Source organism: Lissotriton helveticus, chromosome 8, assembly GCF_964261635.1.
Source record: "Lissotriton helveticus chromosome 8, aLisHel1.1, whole genome shotgun sequence".
In the NCBI taxonomy this organism is placed as follows: Eukaryota; Metazoa; Chordata; class Amphibia; order Caudata; family Salamandridae; genus Lissotriton; species Lissotriton helveticus.
This window is the reverse complement of record NC_136069.1, coordinates 1,220,843,057-1,220,869,605: the sequence shown is the minus strand read 5'-3', so window position 1 is coordinate 1,220,869,605 and position 26,549 is coordinate 1,220,843,057. Positions and strand designations below refer to the sequence as shown.

General features: G+C 49.8%; 1 protein-coding gene across 14 annotated transcripts in view; it reads right to left on the bottom strand.

Annotated features, from left to right (window-relative positions):
• Window positions 1-26,549, bottom strand: part of LOC144773261 (uncharacterized) — a 7,170,044-nt gene that overhangs the window by 4,644,230 nt on the left and 2,499,265 nt on the right. The gene's annotated exons all lie outside the window — the stretch shown is intronic.

Sequence of the window (26,549 nt, the reverse complement as noted above, 5' to 3'; positions counted from 1 at the left end):
TGATGGTGCAACGAGCAAGGGACTCACGTCTGAGTATACCCTCCCACACATAGTGTGGATAAAATCGATTTTGGAAAAGGTGATGGACAGAGTTTCTGAATGATGCAGAATACTCTTACCAAGTCAATAGATCATGGTTTTAATCCATCACTGTTTTTTAGCTCACTGCACCATCCCAGCTCAGAACCTGGCTATATGCAAATTAGTCTGTTCCTGTCCCAGTGCATGATGGGAACAGGGCAAACCAAACTACCAAGCCAATTCTTATACTGGGAAGGAAACAAGCTTCCGGGGACCGGTTTCTGGCATCACAGCCTTCTTCGGCCCGGCTTGCTTGAATCCTGATGGTGCAATGAGCAAGGGACTCACGTCTGAGTATACCCTCCCACACATAGTGTGGATAAAATCGATTTTGGAAAAGGTGATGGACAGAGTTTCTGAATGATGCAGAATACTCTTACCAAGTCAATAGATCATGGTTTTAATCCATCACTGTTTTTTAGCTCACTGCACCATCCCAGCTCAGAACCTGGCTATATGCAAATTAGTCTGTTCCTGTCCCAGTGCATGATGGGAACAGGGCAAACCAAACTACCAAGCCAATTCTTATACTGGGAAGGAAACAAGCTTCCGGGGACCAGTTTCTGGCATCACAGCCTTCTTCGGCCCGGCTTGCTTGAATCCTGATGGCGCAATGAGCAAGGGACTCACGTCTGAGTATACCCTCCCACACATAGTGTGGATAAAATCATTCTGTCCATCATTGTTGTGTTTGCAGGTACCGCTCTAAGTGTACTGGGGATGCTCAGACGTGAGTCCCAGGCACTCCACACCACTGGAATCAGGCTAGCCGGGCTGATGAGAGGTGTTACCTCGAAACCGGGCCGGTCCTCGGATGCTTGTTTCCGTTCTGGGAAGGACATGGCTTATGTAGTTCGGACTGGACTGTTCCCATGGGGCACAGGGTCAGCGCTGATTTGCATATCGCCATTGTCTAACCCAGGGTGGTGTGGAGTGGAAAAACGATGGATTTGGGCCCAGATCTTTGGACTGGGGTGAATGTGTGACATTGATCCACATTCTGTCCATCATTGTTGTGTTTGCAGGTACCGCTCTAAGTGTACTGGGGATGCTCAGACGTGAGTCCCAGGCACTCCACACCACTGGAATCAAGCTAGCCGGGCTGATGAGAGGTGTTACCTCGAAACCGGGCCGGTCCTCGGATGCTTGTTTCCGTTCTGGGAAGGACATGGCTTATGTAGTTCGGACTGGACTGTTCCCATGGGGCACAGGGTCAGCGCTGATTTGCATATCGCCATTGTCTAACCCAGGGTGGTGTGGAGTGGAAAAACGATGGATTTGGGCCCAGATATTTGGACTGGGGTGAATGTGTGACATTGATCCACATTCTGTCCATCATTGTTGTGTTTGCAGGTACCGCTCTAAGTGTACTGGGGATGCTCAGACGTGAGTCCCAGGCACTCCACACCACTGGAATCAAGCTAGCCGGGCTGATGAGAGGTGTTACCTCGAAACCGGGCCGGTCCTCGGATGCTTGTTTCCGTTCTGGGAAGGACATGGCTTATGTAGTTCGGACTGGACTGTTCCCATGGGGCACAGGGTCAGCGCTGATTTGCATATCGCCATTGTCTAACCCAGGGTGGTGTGGAGTGGAAAAACGATGGATTTGGGCCCAGATCTTTGGACTGGGGTGAATGTGTGACATTGATCCACATTCTGTCCATCATTGTTGTGTTTGCAGGTACCGCTCTAAGTGTACTGGGGATGCTCAGACGTGAGTCCCAGGCACTCCACACCACTGGAATCAAGCTAGCCGGGCTGATGAGAGGTGTTACCTCGAAACCGGGCCGGTCCTCGGATGCTTGTTTCCGTTCTGGGAAGGACATGGCTTATGTAGTTCGGACTGGACTGTTCCCATGGGGCACAGGGTCAGCGCTGATTTGCATATCGCCATTGTCTAACCCAGGGTGGTGTGGAGTGGAAAAACGATGGATTTGGGCCCAGATCTTTGGACTGGGGTGAATGTGTGACATTGATCCACATTCTGTCCATCATTGTTGTGTTTGCAGGTACCGCTCTAAGTGTACTGGGGATGCTCAGACGTGAGTCCCAGGCACTCCACACCACTGGAATCAAGCTAGCCGGGCTGATGAGAGGTGTTACCTCGAAACCGGGCCGGTCCTCGGATGCTTGTTTCCGTTCTGGGAAGGACATGGCTTATGTAGTTCGGACTGGACTGTTCCCATGGGGCACAGGGTCAGCGCTGATTTGCATATCGCCATTGTCTAACCCAGGGTGGTGTGGAGTGGAAAAACGATGGATTTGGGCCCAGATCTTTGGACTGGGGTGAATGTGTGACATTGATCCACATTCTGTCCATCATTGTTGTGTTTGCAGGTACCGCTCTAAGTGTACTGGGGATGCTCAGACGTGAGTCCCAGGCACTCCACACCACTGGAATCAAGCTAGCCGGGCTGATGAGAGGTGTTACCTCGAAACCGGGCCGGTCCTCGGATGCTTGTTTCCGTTCTGGGAAGGACATGGCTTATGTAGTTCGGACTGGACTGTTCCCATGGGGCACAGGGTCAGCGCTGATTTGCATATCGCCATTGTCTAACCCAGGGTGGTGTGGAGTGGAAAAACGATGGATTTGGGCCCAGATCTTTGGACTGGGGTGAATGTGTGACATTGATCCACATTCTGTCCATCATTGTTGTGTTTGCAGGTACCGCTCTAAGTGTACTGGGGATGCTCAGACGTGAGTCCCAGGCACTCCACACCACTGGAATCAAGCTAGCCGGGCTGATGAGAGGTGTTACCTCGAAACCGGGCCGGTCCTCGGATGCTTGTTTCCGTTCTGGGAAGGACATGGCTTATGTAGTTCGGACTGGACTGTTCCCATGGGGCACAGGGTCAGCGCTGATTTGCATATCGCCATTGTCTAACCCAGGGTGGTGTGGAGTGGAAAAACGATGGATTTGGGCCCAGATCTTTGGACTGGGGTGAATGTGTGACATTGATCCACATTCTGTCCATCATTGTTGTGTTTGCAGGTACCGCTCTAAGTGTACTGGGGATGCTCAGACGTGAGTCCCAGGCACTCCACACCACTGGAATCAAGCTAGCCGGGCTGATGAGAGGTGTTACCTCGAAACCGGGCCGGTCCTCGGATGCTTGTTTCCGTTCTGGGAAGGACATGGCTTATGTAGTTCGGACTGGACTGTTCCCATGGGGCACAGGGTCAGCGCTGATTTGCATATCGCCATTGTCTAACCCAGGGTGGTGTGGAGTGGAAAAACGATGGATTTGGGCCCAGATCTTTGGACTGGGGTGAATGTGTGACATTGATCCACATTCTGTCCATCATTGTTGTGTTTGCAGGTACCGCTCTAAGTGTACTGGGGATGCTCAGACGTGAGTCCCAGGCACTCCACACCACTGGAATCAAGCTAGCCGGGCTGATGAGAGGTGTTACCTCGAAACCGGGCCGGTCCTCGGATGCTTGTTTCCGTTCTGGGAAGGACATGGCTTATGTAGTTCGGACTGGACTGTTCCCATGGGGCACAGGGTCAGCGCTGATTTGCATATCGCCATTGTCTAACCCAGGGTGGTGTGGAGTGGAAAAACGATGGATTTGGGCCCAGATCTTTGGACTGGGGTGAATGTGTGACATTGATCCACATTCTGTCCATCATTGTTGTGTTTGCAGGTACCGCTCTAAGTGTACTGGGGATGCTCAGACGTGAGTCCCAGGCACTCCACACCACTGGAATCAAGCTAGCCGGGCTGATGAGAGGTGTTACCTCGAAACCGGGCCGGTCCTCGGATGCTTGTTTCCGTTCTGGGAAGGACATGGCTTATGTAGTTCGGACTGGACTGTTCCCATGGGGCACAGGGTCAGCGCTGATTTGCATATCGCCATTGTCTAACCCAGGGTGGTGTGGAGTGGAAAAACGATGGATTTGGGCCCAGATCTTTGGACTGGGGTGAATGTGTGACATTGATCCACATTCTGTCCATCATTGTTGTGTTTGCAGGTACCGCTCTAAGTGTACTGGGGATGCTCAGACGTGAGTCCCAGGCACTCCACACCACTGGAATCAAGCTAGCCGGGCTGATGAGAGGTATTACCTCGAAACCGGGCCGGTCCTCGGATGCTTGTTTCCGTTCTGGGAAGGACATGGCTTATGTAGTTCGGACTGGACTGTTCCCATGGGGCACAGGGTCAGCGCTGATTTGCATATCGCCATTGTCTAACCCAGGGTGGTGTGGAGTGGAAAAACGATGGATTTGGGCCCAGATCTTTGGACTGGGGTGAATGTGTGACATTGATCCACATTCTGTCCATCATTGTTGTGTTTGCAGGTACCGCTCTAAGTGTACTGGGGATGCTCAGACGTGAGTCCCAGGCACTCCACACCACTGGAATCAAGCTAGCCGGGCTGATGAGAGGTGTTACCTCGAAACCGGGCCGGTCCTCGGATGCTTGTTTCCGTTCTGGGAAGGACATGGCTGATGTAGTTCGGACTGGACTGTTCCCATGGGGCACAGGGTCAGCGCTGATTTGCATATCGCCATTGTCTAACCCAGGGTGGTGTGGAGTGGAAAAACGATGGATTTGGGCCCAGATCTTTGGACTGGGGTGAATGTGTGACATTGATCCACATTCTGTCCATCATTGTTGTGTTTGCAGGTACCGCTCTAAGTGTACTGGGGATGCTCAGACGTGAGTCCCAGGCACTCCACACCACTGGAATCAAGCTAGCCGGGCTGATGAGAGGTGTTACCTCGAAACCGGGCCGGTCCTCGGATGCTTGTTTCCGTTCTGGGAAGGACATGGCTTATGTAGTTCGGACTGGACTGTTCCCATGGGGCACAGGGTCAGCGCTGATTTGCATATCGCCATTGTCTAACCCAGGGTGGTGTGGAGTGGAAAAACGATGGATTTGGGCCCAGATCTTTGGACTGGGGTGAATGTGTGACATTAATCCACATTCTGTCCATCATTGTTGTGTTTGCAGGTACCGCTCTAAGTGTACTGGGGATGCTCAGACGTGAGTCCCAGGCACTCCACACCACTGGAATCAAGCTAGCCGGGCTGATGAGAGGTATTACCTCGAAACCGGGCCGGTCCTCGGATGCTTGTTTCCGTTCTGGGAAGGACATGGCTTATGTAGTTCGGACTGGACTGTTCCCATGGGGCACAGGGTCAGCGCTGATTTGCATATCGCCATTGTCTAACCCAGGGTGGTGTGGAGTGGAAAAACGATGGATTTGGGCCCAGATCTTTGGACTGGGGTGAATGTGTGACATTGATCCACATTCTGTCCATCATTGTTGTGTTTGCAGGTACCGCTCTAAGTGTACTGGGGATGCTCAGACGTGAGTCCCAGGCACTCCACACCACTGGAATCAAGCTAGCCGGGCTGATGAGAGGTGTTACCTCGAAACCGGGCCGGTCCTCGGATGCTTGTTTCCGTTCTGGGAAGGACATGGCTTATGTAGTTCGGACTGGACTGTTCCCATGGGGCACAGGGTCAGCGCTGATTTGCATATCGCCATTGTCTAACCCAGGGTGGTGTGGAGTGGAAAAACGATGGATTTGGGCCCAGATCTTTGGACTGGGGTGAATGTGTGACATTGATCCACATTCTGTCCATCATTGTTGTGTTTGCAGGTACCGCTCTAAGTGTACTGGGGATGCTCAGACGTGAGTCCCAGGCACTCCACACCACTGGAATCAAGCTAGCCGGGCTGATGAGAGGTGTTACCTCGAAACCGGGCCGGTCCTCGGATGCTTGTTTCCGTTCTGGGAAGGACATGGCTTATGTAGTTCGGACTGGACTGTTCCCATGGGGCACAGGGTCAGCGCTGATTTGCATATCGCCATTGTCTAACCCAGGGTGGTGTGGAGTGGAAAAACGATGGATTTGGGCCCAGATCTTTGGACTGGGGTGAATGTGTGACATTGATCCACATTCTGTCCATCATTGTTGTGTTTGCAGGTACCGCTCTAAGTGTACTGGGGATGCTCAGACGTGAGTCCCAGGCACTCCACACCACTGGAATCAAGCTAGCCGGGCTGATGAGAGGTGTTACCTCGAAACCGGGCCGGTCCTCGGATGCTTGTTTCCGTTCTGGGAAGGACATGGCTTATGTAGTTCGGACTGGACTGTTCCCATGGGGCACAGGGTCAGCGCTGATTTGCATATCGCCATTGTCTAACCCAGGGTGGTGTGGAGTGGAAAAACGATGGATTTGGGCCCAGATCTTTGGACTGGGGTGAATGTGTGACATTGATCCACATTCTGTCCATCATTGTTGTGTTTGCAGGTACCGCTCTAAGTGTACTGGGGATGCTCAGACGTGAGTCCCAGGCACTCCACACCACTGGAATCAAGCTAGCCGGGCTGATGAGAGGTGTTACCTCGAAACCGGGCCGGTCCTCGGATGCTTGTTTCCGTTCTGGGAAGGACATGGCTTATGTAGTTCGGACTGGACTGTTCCCATGGGGCACAGGGTCAGCGCTGATTTGCATATCGCCATTGTCTAACCCAGGGTGGTGTGGAGTGGAAAAACGATGGATTTGGGCCCAGATCTTTGGACTGGGGTGAATGTGTGACATTGATCCACATTCTGTCCATCATTGTTGTGTTTGCAGGTACCGCTCTAAGTGTACTGGGGATGCTCAGACGTGAGTCCCAGGCACTCCACACCACTGGAATCAAGCTAGCCGGGCTGATGAGAGGTATTACCTCGAAACCGGGCCGGTCCTCGGATGCTTGTTTCCGTTCTGGGAAGGACATGGCTTATGTAGTTCGGACTGGACTGTTCCCATGGGGCACAGGGTCAGCGCTGATTTGCATATCGCCATTGTCTAACCCAGGGTGGTGTGGAGTGGAAAAACGATGGATTTGGGCCCAGATCTTTGGACTGGGGTGAATGTGTGACATTGATCCACATTCTGTCCATCATTGTTGTGTTTGCAGGTACCGCTCTAAGTGTACTGGGGATGCTCAGACGTGAGTCCCAGGCACTCCACACCACTGGAATCAAGCTAGCCGGGCTGATGAGAGGTGTTACCTCGAAACCGGGCCGGTCCTCGGATGCTTGTTTCCGTTCTGGGAAGGACATGGCTGATGTAGTTCGGACTGGACTGTTTCCATGGGGCACAGGGTCAGCGCTGATTTGCATATCGCCATTGTCTAACCCAGGGTGGTGTGGAGTGGAAAAACGATGGATTTGGGCCCAGATCTTTGGACTGGGGTGAATGTGTGACATTGATCCACATTCTGTCCATCATTGTTGTGTTTGCAGGTACCGCTCTAAGTGTACTGGGGATGCTCAGACGTGAGTCCCAGGCACTCCACACCACTGGAATCAAGCTAGCCGGGCTGATGAGAGGTGTTACCTCGAAACCGGGCCGGTCCTCGGATGCTTGTTTCCGTTCTGGGAAGGACATGGCTTATGTAGTTCGGACTGGACTGTTCCCATGGGGCACAGGGTCAGCGCTGATTTGCATATCGCCATTGTCTAACCCAGGGTGGTGTGGAGTGGAAAAACGATGGATTTGGGCCCAGATCTTTGGACTGGGGTGAATGTGTGACATTAATCCACATTCTGTCCATCATTGTTGTGTTTGCAGGTACCGCTCTAAGTGTACTGGGGATGCTCAGACGTGAGTCCCAGGCACTCCACACCACTGGAATCAAGCTAGCCGGGCTGATGAGAGGTATTACCTCGAAACCGGGCCGGTCCTCGGATGCTTGTTTCCGTTCTGGGAAGGACATGGCTTATGTAGTTCGGACTGGACTGTTCCCATGGGGCACAGGGTCAGCGCTGATTTGCATATCGCCATTGTCTAACCCAGGGTGGTGTGGAGTGGAAAAACGATGGATTTGGGCCCAGATCTTTGGACTGGGGTGAATGTGTGACATTGATCCACATTCTGTCCATCATTGTTGTGTTTGCAGGTACCGCTCTAAGTGTACTGGGGATGCTCAGACGTGAGTCCCAGGCACTCCACACCACTGGAATCAAGCTAGCCGGGCTGATGAGAGGTGTTACCTCGAAACCGGGCCGGTCCTCGGATGCTTGTTTCCGTTCTGGGAAGGACATGGCTGATGTAGTTCGGACTGGACTGTTCCCATGGGGCACAGGGTCAGTGCTGATTTGCATATCGCCATTGTCTAACCCAGGGTGGTGTGGAGTGGAAAAACGATGGATTTGGGCCCAGATCTTTGGACTGGGGTGAATGTGTGACATTGATCCACATTCTGTCCATCATTGTTGTGTTTGCAGGTACCGCTCTAAGTGTACTGGGGATGCTCAGACGTGAGTCCCAGGCACTCCACACCACTGGAATCAAGCTAGCCGGGCTGATGAGAGGTGTTACCTCGAAACCGGGCCGGTCCTCGGATGCTTGTTTCCGTTCTGGGAAGGACATGGCTTATGTAGTTCGGACTGGACTGTTCCCATGGGGCACAGGGTCAGCGCTGATTTGCATATCGCCATTGTCTAACCCAGGGTGGTGTGGAGTGGAAAAACGATGGATTTGGGCCCAGATCTTTGGACTGGGGTGAATGTGTGACATTGATCCACATTCTGTCCATCATTGTTGTGTTTGCAGGTACCGCTCTAAGTGTACTGGGGATGCTCAGACGTGAGTCCCAGGCACTCCACACCACTGGAATCAAGCTAGCCGGGCTGATGAGAGGTGTTACCTCGAAACCGGGCCGGTCCTCGGATGCTTGTTTCCGTTCTGGGAAGGACATGGCTTATGTAGTTCGGACTGGACTGTTCCCATGGGGCACAGGGTCAGCGCTGATTTGCATATCGCCATTGTCTAACCCAGGGTGGTGTGGAGTGGAAAAACGATGGATTTGGGCCCAGATCTTTGGACTGGGGTGAATGTGTGACATTGATCCACATTCTGTCCATCATTGTTGTGTTTGCAGGTACCGCTCTAAGTGTACTGGGGATGCTCAGACGTGAGTCCCAGGCACTCCACACCACTGGAATCAAGCTAGCCGGGCTGATGAGAGGTGTTACCTCGAAACCGGGCCGGTCCTCGGATGCTTGTTTCCGTTCTGGGAAGGACATGGCTTATGTAGTTCGGACTGGACTGTTCCCATGGGGCACAGGGTCAGCGCTGATTTGCATATCGCCATTGTCTAACCCAGGGTGGTGTGGAGTGGAAAAACGATGGATTTGGGCCCAGATCTTTGGACTGGGGTGAATGTGTGACATTGATCCACATTCTGTCCATCATTGTTGTGTTTGCTTGAATAGAATAGATAGCAGTAAACTCCTTAGAACTGTGATTGCTAAACATATTCTCCAAACTTGAAGACAAAACATACAGCTTAAAAGCATATAGCAATCACAGAAAGAAAAGGAGGAGGGAACAGAGGCTCACCTTATTTAAAAAGATGACGAAACACTGCTTGCCCCACTGCGGTATCCGCTTCGTTGATGGCCTCCAAACAGTAATGTCTGGTAAAGGTGTGCCTGCTGGACCATGTCGCCGCCCGGCAAATCTGGTGTAGAGGCACCCCAGCAAACAAAGCGGTGGATGACGCCATCGCTCTCGTCGAATGTGCCTTCACTGAACACTGTAAAGGCTTGCCAGCTTGCTGGTGACAAAAGGATATGGCCGCTGAGAGCCATCTTGCAACTGTTTGTTTTGTCACTGAGTGTCCCCTCCGCATCCGTCCATATGCTACAAACAGTTGATCGGATTTACGGAAAGGGGTAGCACTTGATATGTAAAATTTTAGGCAACGTTTGATGTCTAAAGAATGTAATCGTTGTTCTGCCGGAGATCTTGGATCCGGGAAAAAAGTCTTTAAGAAGACAGGTTCGTTCAAATGGAAATCAGTAGGTACCTTCGGCAAAAAAGAAGGATTGGTACGAAGTGACACTCCATCGTGCTTAAACTGCAAATACGGAGGCTTGATCGTGAAAGCATGAAGATCACTTACACGACGAGAAGATGTTAAGGCCAAAAGTAATGCAACCTTCCAGGTAAGAAACTTGATGTCTGCTCTGTGAATTGGCTCAAAAGGAGGCTTCATAAGTTGTGACAACGCCACGTTGAGGTGCCATGCCGGAGGAGGGCGCCTAACAGGAGGAAACTTCCTGAAGAGAACTTTAAAGAACTGTCGGATTATTCTGGATGAACAGAGAGACGTTGAACCATCGCGTCGAAAGCGCGAAATAGCTGCTAGAAAAACTCTCAAGGTGGCATGAGAGAGACCAGACTGAGCGAGGCTCAGAAAGAAAGGCAAAAGCTGCTCCGGAGTGGAATTGATTGGATGGATATCGGATGCAGCGCACCAATGACAAAAACGCTTCCATTTTAGCTTGTACGTTTTGATGGTTGATGGAGCTCTAGCAGACGCTAGAATGTCTCTGCATTCTTGGGGCATATCTAAATCTGCAAATTCGATGTATTCAGGTTCCATGCCCATAATTGAAGCGTGGATGGGTCTGGATGGCAAATTTGACCTTCGTCCATCGTTAGGAGGTCTGGACGTGGATGCAGATGAATGGGTGCGCATTGGGATAACAGAAGCAGTTCTGAGAACCATGCCTGTCTGGGCCAACTAGGGGCGATCAGTATTAAGTGGCAGGGTTGCCTGCGTATCTTCCACAACGTCCTCGGCACCAACGGGATCGGTGGAAATGCATAAGCAAACAGTCCGTTCCAATCCATGAGGAGGGCATTTCCACTGGACTCTGGGTGGGGATGCCAGCTTGCGAAGGATCGGCACTTCCGATTTACTGGGGTTGCAAAGAGGTCTATCATGGGACGACCCCAACGTCGGAAAACCAGGTCTAGAGTCGGCTGATGTATCTCCCACTCGTGAGTGGAAGACGTGGACCTGCTCAAAGAGTCCGCAAGGATGTTGGATACCCCCGGCAGACGGACCGCCGTTAACGAAATTTGATGACGAAGAGCCCAGTCCCAAATCCTTTGAGCCAGTCGAGACAGTGGCTGAGATCTTGTGCCGCCCTGTTTGTTCATGTAGTGCATGCTGGTGGTGTTGTCTTTCTGAACCAGCACCGACTCCCCCTGCACTACGGGTAAGAATGATCTGAGCGCTAGGAAGATCGCCATCAACTCTAGCCGGTTGATATGCCAGGTTCGTTGTGTCGCCGTCCATTTGCCTTTGATGGAAAGGTCCTGGAGATGAGCGCCCCAACCCTCCATGGACGCATCTGTAGTCAACGTCAGATCCGGAGACTGGGCTAGAAACGAAGTTCCTCCGTCCAGATTGGATGGTTGTATCCACCAAAGCAAACTGTTCTTCATGCGGGACGTTACCCTCACCAGGTCGTTGAAAGACCCCGACACCTGGCGCCATTGCAGGTCCAATTCTTCCTGTATAGGACGAGTGCGTAACCTGCAATTTGGGATCAGTCCGATACAGGACGATGCCATTCCCAAAAACGACTTTAACGTCCGCACAGAAACTGACTGCTTTGACCGGATGAGAGAGACCAGACGGACTATCTTTTGATGACGTTCGAGGGAGATGAAGGCTTCTGACAGGTCCGTGTCTAGAATTGCTCCTAGGAAGTTTCTTCTTTGCAGCGGTGCAAAATGTGACTTCTCCATATTGATGGTTAACCCCAGTGACTCGAACGTCTGCTGACATAGACGCGTGTCGTGAGCCAGCTGTAGAGGAGATTGGGATTTTAGAAGACAATCATCCAGATAAGGAAAGATCTGAACTCCCTGAAGACGCAGATGAGCCATGACCGGAGCCAAAACTTTCGTGAAGACACGAGGTGCTGATCGTAGGCCAAAGGGTAGCACCCTGAACTGATAGTGTGTGTGACCCACCTTGAACCTCAAGAACTGGCGATGCCGATGGAGTATTGGCACATGAAAATAGGCGTCTTGCAGGTCTATTGTTGTCAGAAAATCTCCGCTGGAGAGAAGTCACAAGACTTCTGATAGCGTCAGCATGCGGAAAGATTGTTGTTTTAGGAACAAATTGAGGGCTCTCAAATCTAGAATGGGCCGCCACTCTCCCGTCTTCTTGAGAATGAGGAAAAACCGTGAGTAGAAACCTTTCCCTCGCTGAGATACAGGAACCACTTCGACTGCACCCTTTTCTACCAGAAGACGAACCTGATGTTGTAGTTCCTCGAGATGGGGAGGTGGCGGGCCTGATGGTGGAGAATTTGGAGGAATCTCTGTGAACTCCAAGGCATGACCCCTGTGTACAATGTCTAATACCCATTGGTCCGATGTTATCATGGACCACTGGGAATAAAACTGCGAGATTCGCCCTCCAACTCTCTGCAGAACTTGAAAGTCATTGACGCTTGTTGTTGGAGCCCCTATAGTTAGATTTTCCTCTATAGGGCCTTGACTGCTGCTGACGATTTGACTGCTGGTTGGAGTAACGCTGGTTTCCTTGATTGTACTGGCGGTACTGGGACTGTCCTCCACGAAAAGTGCTGGAAGAAGTGCCTCGTCCACGTGCACCACGAAAAGGCTGCTTTTTGAACTGCAAGGATCCAAGCGATTTTGCCGTATCAGTGTCTTTCTTTATCGATTCTAGTGCCTCATCGATGTGAGAGCCGAAGAGAGACTCACCATCACACGGCATGTCGAGTATCTTCGACTGGACCTCCTGCCGAAATGACGTGGATTTTAGTCAACCCTGACGTCGGAGAGCCGCAGCACTGGCCAGGATACGAAAACCAGTACCCGCAACGTCCACAGCACAGTCGATCATCTCTTCTGAGGCCCTCCTGCCATCCTGAAGGATCTGGTGCACTTCCGCTCTGGATGTCTCCGGAATCAACGAGACTAGCGCAGAAATGTCTGACCTCATTTGTTGGTCGAAACGACCTAAAATGGCCAATGCATTTGCGGCACGGACTGATGTAGACGCCATGGATGAAAACTTCTTCCCAATCGCATCCAAACGTCGACCCTCTCTATCAGGTGGAGCAGTGATAGGAGTTGCAGGGTTACGTGCTCGCCGTTGCGCTGCTTGGGTCACCACTGAATCCGGCTTAGGATGCGAGAGCAAGCAAGCGGGCGAACCAGACGGTGCCCTATATTTCTTCTCTAGCCGAGGGAGTTGAGCAGGTAAGGAGTTAGGAGCGTGCATGAGTTTTATTCCCTCCTTCCACACAAACTCGATAATAGGTATGGTGTGGACCTGTTTATAAGGCTGGTTTTTAAAATCATAGAGAAAGCAGTCTTCCTCTCGCTGTGCTCTTGGTAATTTGAAGCGCTCTGCCGCCTTATCCATCAATATATGGAAGCTAGCGATGTCAACCGGAGGTGAATCACCGGAATCGCCCGGCTGAGGAGAGGGCGTTTGCATTCGATAGTCATCGAATTCTGCCATATCCGGGTCTAGGTCATCATCCGTATCCTGGGGAACTTCTCCTTCCTCTCTTTCTGGCTCTGTCTCATCCTCCACATCTTGTTGATAATCAGTGGGGATAGGTTGACGGGCCCTTCTGGAAGAGCCATCTGCTCTGACGGTTGCTGCTGATGCTGAGTAGGCTCTGTAGTCTCAGATGTAGCATGGCACGACGTACCCTGAGGTGTTGGAGGAAATCTCCTATTGTAATCGTCAGGCATATGCTGGAGGTTGGAAAACAGAGATACTGGGAATGTTGCCATTGGAACCTGTACATATTGTTCCTGCTGTTGGTCATCATCCTCCTCCTCGCCGTCTTCAGAACTTGTGTCCTGACACTTAATAATCAAGTCCGATGGACTGTGGGCATCACCAAGAACATTGTCGTCCGCAATGGACTCCGTTTCCTGGTCAGTAGCAAACATTGGTGAAGGTGGTTGGAGAGTCGGAGGTGGCAACTGGAGTGCAGAATTCTGGAAACCTCTCATGGAAGGCTCCGTAATGACTGGAGAAGTTGAATTGTCAAAAGGCACTAGGGGCATAGTGGCGAAAGACATTGATCCTGATGCGGATGCTGCGCCTTCCTGCTGCGTTCCAGAAGTTAAAACTGCCGTTGACGGAGCCGTCGCCGTCGATGAGTTAGTCGACGTAGATGTTTTGCCTGGAGCAGCCATCGACGATGAGGACGTAGACACAGCTGTTGGAAACTGTGATTTTTTAGATGTATTCGTCGACGATGAGTGTTGTGCCACAACCGTCGACGAAGCCTTCGTCGACGGGATACAAGCCGTCGACGAGCTGGTCGACGGAGCTTTCAGTGTCAACGGGACCTTCGTCGTCTTTGAACTCGTCGACGGGACATTTAGCGTCGACGATGACTTCTTCGTCGACGGAAGCTTCTTCGCCGACGAGATAATAGGGATCGTCGACGAGACTATGGAAATAGAGGATCTCGTTGACGTGCAAGCCGTCGACGAGACAATCGTCGACGACGATGAAGCAGACGTCGTCGTCACTGTAATCGTTGACGAAGCCACAGCAGCCAATTTTGTAGTTGGAATGGTCGTCGACGAGCCCGTAGACGACCGCGCTGACTTAAGTGTAACAACACTTGTAGAGGCTGGAAATGACGCCTGAGAGCCAGGTCTCGTGGGCGTAGACACAGAAGTCACAGTAGTAGTAGGTTTAACTTAGGCTACTGATAAGGCCAGCTTTTTCTTCTTTAGAAAAGGAGACGGCAACTCCTGAACACTGCCACGCTTGGAAGCAGTAGTTGAAGGACCTGACTTGAAACTCTCTGCGTCTGACAAAACTGCGTCTTTGTCCTGAAGGCGCTTCAACCACAGAAGAAGACGACCTTCCCTGTCTCTGAGAGTTTTAGCAGGAAAAGTTCTACAGAACTTGCAGTCAACCACCTTGTGTTCGGGATATTAACAGTAAATACACTTTTGGTGGGGGTCCTTCTCAAACAAACGCAGTTTCCCACAGGAAGAGCAAGGCCTGAACAAAGACTTCTTACTTGACATCCTGAAAAACTGAAGTAGTAAAGTTGAATGAAGAAAACTGAGCAGAGCTCAGGGAGACTCCCTTCACACGACGTGCAGTAGAAAATCTGAGGACTGGAGCTTCTGAGGAGAAGGTTCTAGAGGGTGCTTGAGCCTGATTGGCTGCAGTTTGGACTAACATAATGACACTGATATGTTACAAATGAGTTTTCTCTTTATAATGCATTCCTATGTAGGAACCATTGTAGAGGTTTTTCAGTGTGTATTTTTTCTATTTTATTATGTATTATGTTATTACATATATATATATTAGCATTATTGCTATCTTTATGTACCGTGGGACTCCCACTTCGACGACGGGGAATATTCAAGCATGTGAATCTAGGAAAGACACCCCTAATACTGGAGAATTGCCGACTGAGACTGTCTGCACGAACGTTCAGAACTCCGGCCAGATGATTCGCCATCAGACAAATCTGATGGTCCTGAACCCAGGACCAGAGACGCAGAGCCTCTCTGCAGAGACACTGCGACCCCACTCCTCTCTGTTTGTTGATGTACCACATCGCGGTCGTGTTGTTCGTCAGGACCTGGACCGAACAACCGCGAAGGGAGGGGAGGAAGGCCTTGAGCGCCAAACGTATCGCCCACAATTCGAGAAGGTTGATGTGAAGCAACCTTTCCTCTGGAGACCAAAGACCCTTGATCTCCAGATCCCCCAGATGAGCACCCCACCCTAGAGTGGATGCATCCGTTATCACTGTGGCCACCGGATATGGCAACTGAAAAGGCTTCCCCTGAGACAGGTTGCCTTCCACGCCCCACCAAGACAGATCCGCCGCAGCTTCTCTGGAGATCCTCACTGACTCCCTGAGATCTCCGTTGTGCTGATACCACTGCCTGCGGAGGCACCACTGGAGCGCCCTCATGTGCCAGCGTGCATGGTTGACCAACAGAATGCATGAAGCCATCAGACCGAGCAGGTGAAGGACCTTCAGGACTGGAACGACCGCTCCATTGTAAAATAAAGGAATCATTTCCTGTATGTCGTGAATCCTTTGAGGAGGAGGGAATGCACGACATACAGTTGTGTCCAGTACAGCACCTATGAACAGGTTGCGCTGGGAGGGCACCAGGTGAGATTTGGGCACATTTATCGAAAAACCCAACCTGTACAACAACTGGGTTGTCTCTCGCAGATGATGAAGCACTCTCTCTAATGACTCTGCTTTGATCAGCCAGTCGTCCAAATAAGGGAATACAGGAATCCCCGACCTTCTGAGATGCGCCGCCACCACTGCCATCACCTTGGTGAAGACTCGAGGCGCAATAGTAAGCCCAAACGGAAGGACCGCAAACTGATAGTGCTGCCATCCCACCGTAAAACAGAGATACTTCCTGTGCGACTTCAGGATGGGGATGTGAAAGTACGCAACCTGCAAGTCGAGCAACACCATCCAGTCTTCTTCCAGCAGTGCATAAAGAAACTGAGCAAGGGTGAGCATCTTGAATTTCTCTTGTTTCAGATAAAAATTCAAGATCCTGAGATCCAGGATTGGACGAAGCCTGCCATCCTTTTTGGGAAACAGGAAATACCAGGAGTAGCATCCCTGACCCCTTTCCTGCTCTGGGACCACCTCTATCGCACCCTTTCTTAAAAGAGTCAACACTTCCTCCTGTAGAAGTAACAGATGTTCCTTGGTGCAAAAACCTTGGCAAGGCGGGTAATTGGGAGGGAATTCCTGAAAGGGAAGGGCATACCCATTCTCTACAAGATTGAGAACCCAAAGATCTGATGTAACCGATTCCCAATCTTGTAGAAAATGGGTAAGCCGACCCCCCACCGGACCCACATGATCCTGAATGGCGGATCTAGGACTGCTTTTCTGAGGCAGGGGGATTAGAGGAAGTGGGAGAGGAAGAGGCCTGACGTCCACGAGGACGTGATCTTTGCTTTCCTCTGTATGACCTGTACAAGGAATTTTGTTGCTGCTGCTGTTGTTGTTGTTGCTGCTGACCTTGTCGGTAATTCCGAAAGGAAGAGCGGCCAAAACCCCTGAATCTCTTGTTGGTCGAAGAGCTCCTTATCTGAAGACCTAAAGATTTAGCAGTTGCCCTACTGTCTTTAAATATCTCAAGGGCTGCATCAGCTTTCTTCCCAATGAGGCCAGACCCATCAAAAGGAAGATCCAATAAGGTCGCCTGAACATCCGCTGAAAAGTCTGAGGATTTCAGCCAAGCTGCTCTTCTAGTGGCGACAGCAGTACCCATGATACGCGCCACAGAGTCTGCAGTGTTCAAACCACTTTGAATAACCTGGCGAGCTGCTGCTTGCGCATCTGAGATCACCTCCTCAAAATCTTTTCTGCTGGCATAAGGAACTTTAGGAGTTAGAGCACGCAAAGAATCCATAAGGGAATGTACATATCTCCCCATCAGACAAGTGGCATTAGTTGACTTCAAAGCCATGCTTGCAGAGGAGAAGGTCTTTTTAGCCACCTGATCTTGTTTCCTTGCCTCCTTTTCATAAGGAACCTGAGGAAAGGCACTTACATTCTTCTTAGAGCAAGCAGCTTGAATGACTAAACTCTCTGGTGAAGGATGAGAAGTCAAAAATGCAGGGTCCTCAGGTGCAACCCTGTACCTCCTTGCCACACTCTTGGAAACCGCAGGATTTGACAGTGGTTTCTTCCAAACTTCCAAAATGGGCTCTGTCAAGGCGTCATTAAATGGAAGTAACGGTTCTATTACAGAACTAGGAGAATGTAAAACCTCAGTCAGAAGATTGGACTTAAACTCCACTGTAGGTAAAGTTAATTTAAGAAGATCTGCCGCCTTCCTCATAACCATATGGTAAGGTTGGACATCCTTAGAAGGTGCATCAGAGCTTGAAGGTAATTCCCACTCTGGGGAGAAATCCAGGCTACTAGCATCAGCTAGCTCATCAAAACTATCTTCATCCCATTCACCTTCTTCTAAATCAGGATGAGATTCCATATATCTTCTTTCCTCCAAAAGGTGTTGTGCTTCCCTTCTGGACCTCTCCTTCACACGTTTTGCAGTCGGATCCACCAACGGCTCCGACGGAGCCGGGACCTACGTCGGTATCTAATCCGAAGGTTTAGTTGGATGTTCTCGAGGTCGCTCTGGAGCGGGTGACGTCGGAATCGGCGTTGACGGCCTCGGTGGAGCCGGAAATTGCCAAGGCGGCGTCGGGGCTGGCATATAAGGCATAAAAGGTGCAGGAGGATAGGAGTGAGGAACTCCTAGATTGAAAGCCAGCGCACCCATGGGACCAGAAGGTGCACCAGAGGGGTACCATGCCCTTGAAAAGACACCATACATAGCATTAATAAATGCAGATGGATCTTGTCCTGGGGTTGGAAATGGAGGTTGGAAACCCTCAGGCTGTTCTTGTGGAGGAATCGGATTCGGCTCTTCGGTAGGCGCGGAATCCACATCCACTTGAATCTCTTCTTCGTCATGGGCCGAAGACGGCGCTGGAGACGGATTCGGAGCCAGAGTCGGTGACTGAACACGCGACTCCGAAGGTGAGGCCTCACCTTCCGGTTCAGAGACATCCATAGTAACCACTTTAGAACGTACCTTCTTCGGTGCCTTCGATCTCGAATCCGACTTCTTAGCAGAACGACGTCGGGATTCATGTCTCCTCTTCTTATGTTTTTTCTTCGACTTCGAAGTATGATCCGAAGCCGACCTCGAAGACGACTCCTCTCGAGATCTAGACCTCGACCTCGATCTTTCTCTTCGAGAACGAGACCTCGATGTCCTCCCTTTACCAGCTTTTAATTTTGCCACCAGGAGTTTGGCCTCTCTTTCCCTCAGAGCTTTCGGGTTCATCTCCCGACAAGAGGAACAACTATCGACGTCGTGGTCGGAGCTCAAGCACCAGATGCAGTCATCGTGCGGGTCGGTAATCGACATCATTTTGCCGCATTCTCTGCAGGGCTTGAAGCCGGTCTTCTTTGCTGTAAGCAGAAAATAGAAACAAAAAAGGCAACAAAGTACCAGTTGGCTACAGAGATTCCCGATAACCGTTAGCGTCGATGACGCGGAAAAAAGGGAACTGATGTCATCACGCCGGCGTGGGCCTATTATAGGCGTCGGTGACATCAGCGGAGTCGCGAGCGATGTCGTGTCTCTATGACGTCCGAATGCACATCGGCGCGAGGCTACAAAAAGAATTTCCGAATGTTGCTGACGCAAGGGGATATTCACAAGGTGAGGAATCCACACGGCAGATGTATCTATCAGAAAACCCCAGCAGGCATGGTTATTTAAAATAAGATAACTGCTGTTAGTAAGCAATGTGGAAGTGGGAATTATTGCTGGGACGGGTGTTCCTTTAAAAAAGCAAGCCAGATTAGGCGCGGATACATTACAAGCACCGTACAACTTAATGTGTTTACAAACTAGGGAATGTCCTACTGTGGAATCGCAGTCCTCCCCGTTAGGAAAACCTACTTATTCTCCCGTTGACATCTGTAAGAGAAAGGTAGGGACCATAATTCTTGAGACCTTTTGGTGAACTGTGCGCTATACAAAAGCTTTTGACTTATGACTTATGACTTTGACTTATTCATGAAGAAATGCACTACTTAGGTGTTCAAAGCGGCCAACTCGGAAATGTTTCATGCAAGACTTATATTGGAACAGTGAAAATGGGAGAGAGATAACCCCATGAATTAACCATACAGCTGAGTCTGTTTCCGCCATGGAGAAAGGCAAGTGTTCTAATCATTCAATGTGTAATAGCGTGTATGTAGCATCTTTCATGGACATAAGTCTCTGTTTATCAGTTAGATTAAATGGTAAAAACAATGCAGAAGCGTTCAAATAATCCCAAGGGACTTTTCCCATTTTGAGAGTCATCCTTGCAAACTGCATCACTGATCGTAATTGATTTTCCCCATGATATAACACCGATACATCATTCTGAACAATATCAATAACGGATGAAACAATATTATCCAAGGTACAGATGCGTGAAGACAGTGTGTTAAAGCTATTGTTGACCACTGCAAGGACATTTTTTCTAAGCTTGCTTTGTCAATTTGGTGCAGAAGAAGCGCTGCTTTAATCTACGAAAGTTTCCACACTTCATTGTAAGCTGCATAGATAAATCGTTTTGTTCTGAGAATCCTAGGACCTAAGATAAAATCAGCCAAATTGATGTTGTTTGAGAAGAGTGACCAGTGTGGTTTCAGTGAGGACAAAGTGGAATGTTCCAACCATTGTTTGCACAATTTACCCACCGAGTATGTGGTGGCCTAATGTGTATGTGGAAAACGAGGATCCGGTCTTGTCTGTGTGAAACCAGGTATTATATTATACAAATGCAGTTGAAATGCATTTTAATTGGTTTGCCACACTAACCATTCGGACGGGTCAATATGAGAGACATTGAAAGTGTCATTTCGAAATAAGGATTGCAATACATCGATCGTATAATTCGAATGGGTATGCCAATAGTCGTATTTCGCAAAAGACGGGATTGAAGGGATATATTCAAGTTTTTGGCAATTGCCAAACCAAAGCAAGTAGTTTGGTGGACTGTATCATTTAAAAATAATATCTGAGGCGGGATTAGGCAGGCACTATGCAATGCTTCAGTTCTCTGAACCTGCCAAGCCTTAGAGACCCAAACTGATTTCAATTCAATGGTATTTTTCTAGTGATCATGACCCTGTGTAGCCAACTCAGTTCTAAAGGAATTGGAATAGATTAATTCAGTGTGGGTAAGAATACATTTGGGCTGTGATGACAATTACAATTTAAGTTGAACTCTTTTTTTATTAGTATCTTCATTATGCATATAATTGTATATCTGCATCACATTTCGTAATTAACACCATATCACTAATATATTTTCTATTACATTTAGTCCTGCTGTTACAAGTGTTGTCAGCATAATCCACCTCATGCTTGTGAGGCGCTCATTGTTCTTAAACAAGAGAGGGGGGATAACCTAAGGAAGTGAAAAACTTACCCCAAAAAATTAAACAAGTCAAACTGTCCCCCCACTCCCCTCCCTCCCAAGAACTGGTATTAATATTGCCTATTTCTATGGTGAAACTGGTGTCCCGAGAGTGTTCTGGATAGAATTTCAATTTGTATTGGGTGATTCTTCTGCATCCGTTAGTCGGAGATACCTCGGGCACGTGATTTCCTTAAATTCAGCTGACAGTAGAGTCAGAGGAGGTTTCCAGACCTCTTTAAATCCGGTTTCAGAATTTGTGAGGGAAGCATGCATGCGTTCCATCCCCAAGATGTACCATAATCTATGGAGCCAGCCTGTGTATGTGGGTGTCGTTTGTGTTCCCCAATGTGTTAAAATATTTTGAAGCACCGCCCCCAGAGCTATTCCCATCTGTTTTCCTTTGCGATACTTCAATGGGAAGGTTAAAGGGTTGGGAAACCCCAATACTACATAAACCGGGAATCTTGAGATCTTTGTCTCTAACTGCTTATCCATTTCATCCAATATTTTGGACCAATACGGGGACCGAACAGAACAGTCCCACAACAGATGTAATAAGGTCCCTTCCTCCCCGCACCCATGCCAGCAAGTAGGGCTCCCTTTGTTGAGGCGCGCGGGGGTCAGTTGCCAATACGTGGCTATTTTGAAGGCTGATTCGCACTGTGTGTTTGGCGCTATAATATATGTCCTCCAATTCCTTCTTCAAAAGGTCCCTTCCTATTTTCTTTGCCCAGTGTTTCTGACTAGGAGTGGGCTGTGAGGGGGCCGGCAGGCACAGCATAGCGTAAAGCTCAGAGATTAGTTTCTTATCGGTTAGCTTTGTGACCAGCCACTCTTCATATTTTGTCAATTTCTGATTGACTTTTGGGTGTATATCTGAGTGACGTAGCCAGTGTCTTATCTGCAGGTAAAGGAACCATTCCGTCTCTGGGAGTGTGTAGTCCTGTCATAGTTGTGAGAATGGGATATTCCCCTCCACGTCAAACATATGGCCTCTGCCTTACAGGGCATAGCCTGCCAAGCAGTAAACTCCTTGTTCACCAATAAAAGCGTCATTGGGGAGGGGAATGTCATGAGCTCCCTTCTAGTAGCCTCCCATCGCACACCCTCATCACCGACTTTGTGATAGGTGACACATGAAGGCCCTGTGGCCTGTCCGCCTTCTTTAAAAAAGGAACTTTCTACAGTGAAAGTCTTGCCAGCGCTCTATCCTGAAACAGCCACTGCTTTTCTGACTCCTCTCTGTTCCACTCTACCAGGTATCTCACTTGGGCTGCTCTAAAATAGTCCAATAGGTTCAGGATCCCCAGTCCTACTTCCTCTGGTTTCAGAAACCCCACTTCCCTTCGCATGCGTAGTCGTGCCCCTGCCCAAACAAAATGGAGTATTTCCTTCTGCAGTGCAGTGAGTGCTCCACTAGGCGGCCAGACCGGTAGCGTCTTGAACAGGTATAATGCCTTTCGTAGGATAGACATTCTGACCGCGGCTACGCGACCCATGACTGACAAATGGTGATGCCTCCAACTCTGCAAATCCTTCGTAATCTGTCGGGTGACTTTAGCATAATTCAAAATTACCGTTTGTTTAACAGACGAGGCCAGCTCACTCCCTAAATACGGGATAGAGTAGGTTACCTGAACCCCTGAGAATCTAGTTCCATCCGTCATTGGGCCGGCCAATACCCCAGCCAGGTTGAGAATCTGTGTCTTCCCTACATTGACCCTGAAGCCGGAGACCCTTCCAAAGGATTCCAGTTCCCTTAAAAATGCCAGCACCGACCTCTCCGGAGACTCAAGTGAGGCTAGAATACATGTCTTTCCCCTCCAAATGGGATGCCCTTGATTTCAGGATAGTTCCTAACCTTTTGGGCCAACGGTTCAATGTATAGGGCGAATAAGAGGGGCAACAATGGGCACCCCTGCCTTGAATGGGAGAAGATGAGCCCCCATTGACCCTGATGGAGGCGGTGGGGGAGCTATAGCAGCTCGCCACCCAAGCTCTATTGCATCCCCCCATCCCAAAATGGATCAGTGTTCGTTCTAATAATCCCCAGTCCACATAATCAAACGCCTTCTCGGCATCAACCGTTAATAACACGGCGTCCATGTTTGGAAGGTAGGCCATATCTATCAAATGAAGGGTCCGTCTGGTATTGTCTCGGCTTTGTCGGTTTTGAATAAACCCCGCTTGATCCGGGTCTATTATCCCAGGCATCAACGGACCCAGTCTTTGCGCCAAAATGCCAGTGAACAACCTGAGGTTCACATTTAGAAGGGACACCGGACAAAAGGAGCCACACTTCTTTTTTCCTTCCCCGGCTTGGGCAAGACCACAATAGCTGCTGCCAGCATTTCAGAGGGAATCAAGCCTGCCCCCCGAATAAAATAAATAATCTCATTAGGGCCAGGGCTAGAATATGACAAAAGGACTTATAAAAGCCAGCAGAGAATCCGTCTGGCCCCGTCCATTTAAGAAGTTTAAGGCGTGATATTGCCCCAACCAATTCCTCTATCTGAATCGGGGCATCCAGCATTTCCGCCTGATCCCTAGCTATCGTGGACGTGTGGATTCCTTGTAAGTATGATGTCAAATATTGTTCCGAGTTGGTCTCCCTTGTGTATTGGGCCGTATAAAAGTCCCTGAATGTTTGTGCTATATCCTCGTCTTATGTGAGTTCCTCCCCCTTGTCCTTCTCAATTGATTGTATCTTAGTCTGTTGGTTCCGAGCTCTAAGTTTACCCACCAACATGCGCCCCGTCCTATCCCCTACAATGTAGTAGGAGTTTTTTAATAGTAGCGCCACATACTCAGATCTATTGAAGTCCAGCCCCACTAATTGTGCCCTTGCCGCCTTCAACAACTGTTGCCACACCCTAAGTCCCCCCGTCTGACTATGTACCCGTTCCAGTTCTAAAACCTGTGCTGTTAGATGTTCCCTCTTTTCCCTGCGTTCCTTATTCTCTACGGCTGAAATCGCTATTAATTCTCCTTTCACCACCATCTTCAGGGGCCCCCACAGTGTGGCCACAGATATACCTGGGGAGTTGTTTACCTATAGATACTCCCTAATGCATTTGATGAGTTGTTTTGTCACTACTTCTTTGTGGAGCATACTTTCCCTCAATCGCCAGAACCCAGGTTGATTCCTTTGTGGTGGCAACCGAAGGGAAACAGTCATTGCATTGTGATCGGAGAGTGCTGCCGGTGATATGTCGACCTCTCCTACCATCTTATTGATTTCCACTGTACCCATATGATAATCGAGGTGTACATATGTCCCATGTGCATGAGAGTAAAATGAGAAATGTGATGCTCGGGGGTGTGCCGCCCGCCACAAATCCACCAGGCTGATGGACTGGAATCACTCACTCCCTTCTTAGGACAACTCTGCAGCCTGTGTGTATCGAATGCCAGACCTAGCCCTAGTAGCATCCATGACAATATTTAGGTCCCCACATACAATCGTCCTGTGCTCTTGTCTGTGCATGACCTCTGAGAGAGCCAACTTCAGGAATTTCTCCTGTCCCTTGTTAGGGATGTAGATTGACCCTATCACTTGTGCAGCTAAGAGTCTTCCTTTAAATTTGGCTACCTTATCCCCCACTGTCCGTTTAAAATGCTTAGCAACCAAACTAGCCACTCCTGCCTTTCTATGAGGAGTAAAAAAAAAAATTGTTGGGGGAAGACTTGTGACCTCATTCTGTGCCAATCTTTTGAGAGGTGAGTCTCCTGAAGGAGGCACACATCCGCTCCCATGTTTTCCAAGTATGAGAGAATACATTTCCTCTTAGTGGGATTATTGAGGCCTCTCATATTGAGTGTAAGAATTTTCAGTGTGTAATGTGACATGATGTGAGCTTGTGAAAGCATTGGTCTGGTTCTGAGTCCTTTTGTTCTCTCTTCACCCCAACCCCAAACGTTGCCTTTCCCCCAGTAAGTAAAATATATCTCTGTTGTGCCATTACCATATATACCAGTTTCGCACCCCCCTCCCTAACCCCAACTGGAAGCCCCAATGTTCCCCATAATGTCCAGGGCCTGCAGGTCATGTTCACGTGTCCTTGGAAGTGAAAGATGTTGGGTACATAGTGTGGTCAAATCCCCATGGTCTCTGCTCCCATTGAGTGTCCTCTCCACCCGCCTAGTCCTGCTCTAGTCCCTCATCTGTCCCTCAATTGTTCAGGTGCCCTCTAGGGAGGACGTCTCCTTGGATAGCGTCTCCAGAACCAACTGTCTCTCTTGTGTGATGGTTGTAGGGTCAGGACTCATTGCGTGCTCTGAGATGCGCCCTTTTTCGACTCACTGCCATTTCTCTCTAGGGGTCTTCTTGTGCGTCTTTCCCTCCACCTCTTCCTGGTGTGGGCTCTTGATACCAAAAACCCGGCAGGTTTCTTGCATTGTTCTGAGCTGTTGAAGTTTGCCCTGCCACCTGATGATCAATCTGAAGGGATGACCCCATGAGTATGCTACTCCTTGGTTCCGTAGGTGAGTTGTTGCCAATTAAAAACTCCCTTAATTTTTGAAGTTATTAGGGCCAGGTCTTGTTGAAGAGCGATGGGGTGGTGCTGATACTTGAGCTGTTGCTTGTCCCTGGCTTCCCGTAGTATGCTTTTTTTAGTTGAAAGTCGGGAAGATAGGCCAGGATGTCTGGCGGAGGTGCTGGCGCTCGCCTTTGCAGACCCTCCCTGTGCGCGCGATCTATTTTAATTTCAAAGTCCGGCAGGGCTTTTATATATTCCAAAATAACCCCTGTAAGTATTGCGTGATGTCCGAGCCTTCTTCCTTAGGCGGAACTCCTTTAACGCTGACATTATTCCTTTGAGAGCGATTCTCCAAGTCTTCCGTATGCGCCTGGACCTTGATCTGTTGTGCCTGAAGCCAGATCACCTTCTGTTGTAGTTGTTCCTCGTTCCGGGCTGGCTCATTTTCTTCAATCTTAGCCACACCCTCTCCCACTGCATCGACGTCTCGCCTGACCTCCTTCATCTCTCTTGCTATTTCACCCTTCAGCGTCTGTAAATCTTCTCGCAGTGTGTTGAAGAGCATCTCCAAAAAGACGCGATTGGCCTCCGAATCTTACCCTGCTTGTATAGTTGGGGATAGTGTCCCCCCCATGCTGCCTGCCATTGGGAGCTTGGTCAACATGTCTTTGAGGTTCCGGTCTTTCTTTCTTCTCACTGCGGTCATGGCTGCTTCTCCTCCCCCTGCCCCACTGCTTCGCTCTGCCCTTCTTTCCAAAAGTGTCTGTCTTGGGGAGGCCATATATCGTGCCCTCGTCCGGCACCATATCTTAATGGTGTCATTTCGCAGGGCCCAGTCTCCACTCTTTGGTGATGCGGCAGGGCTAGCAAGCTGTTTCTTCCTCGGAGTGACCACCCCCGATGGGACCCCGAGGGTTCCCCATGCCTTGATCCTGTGGGTCCTGCTTCCACCCTCTCTCCCCGACTGATCTCTTGGTGTGCTGCCCCTTAGCCCCACTTGTCCAGTCCCTACTGATCTGCCTGAGGGTGCCGCGGTAGGTGTTCTGACCCATTGTTGCAGTGGTCTCCTGTTTTTTCTCTGTCCAATTGTGCTTGATACTCCACCCTGGCTGTTCTCTGCCTGCTTCTCACCGCTACCTTCCCT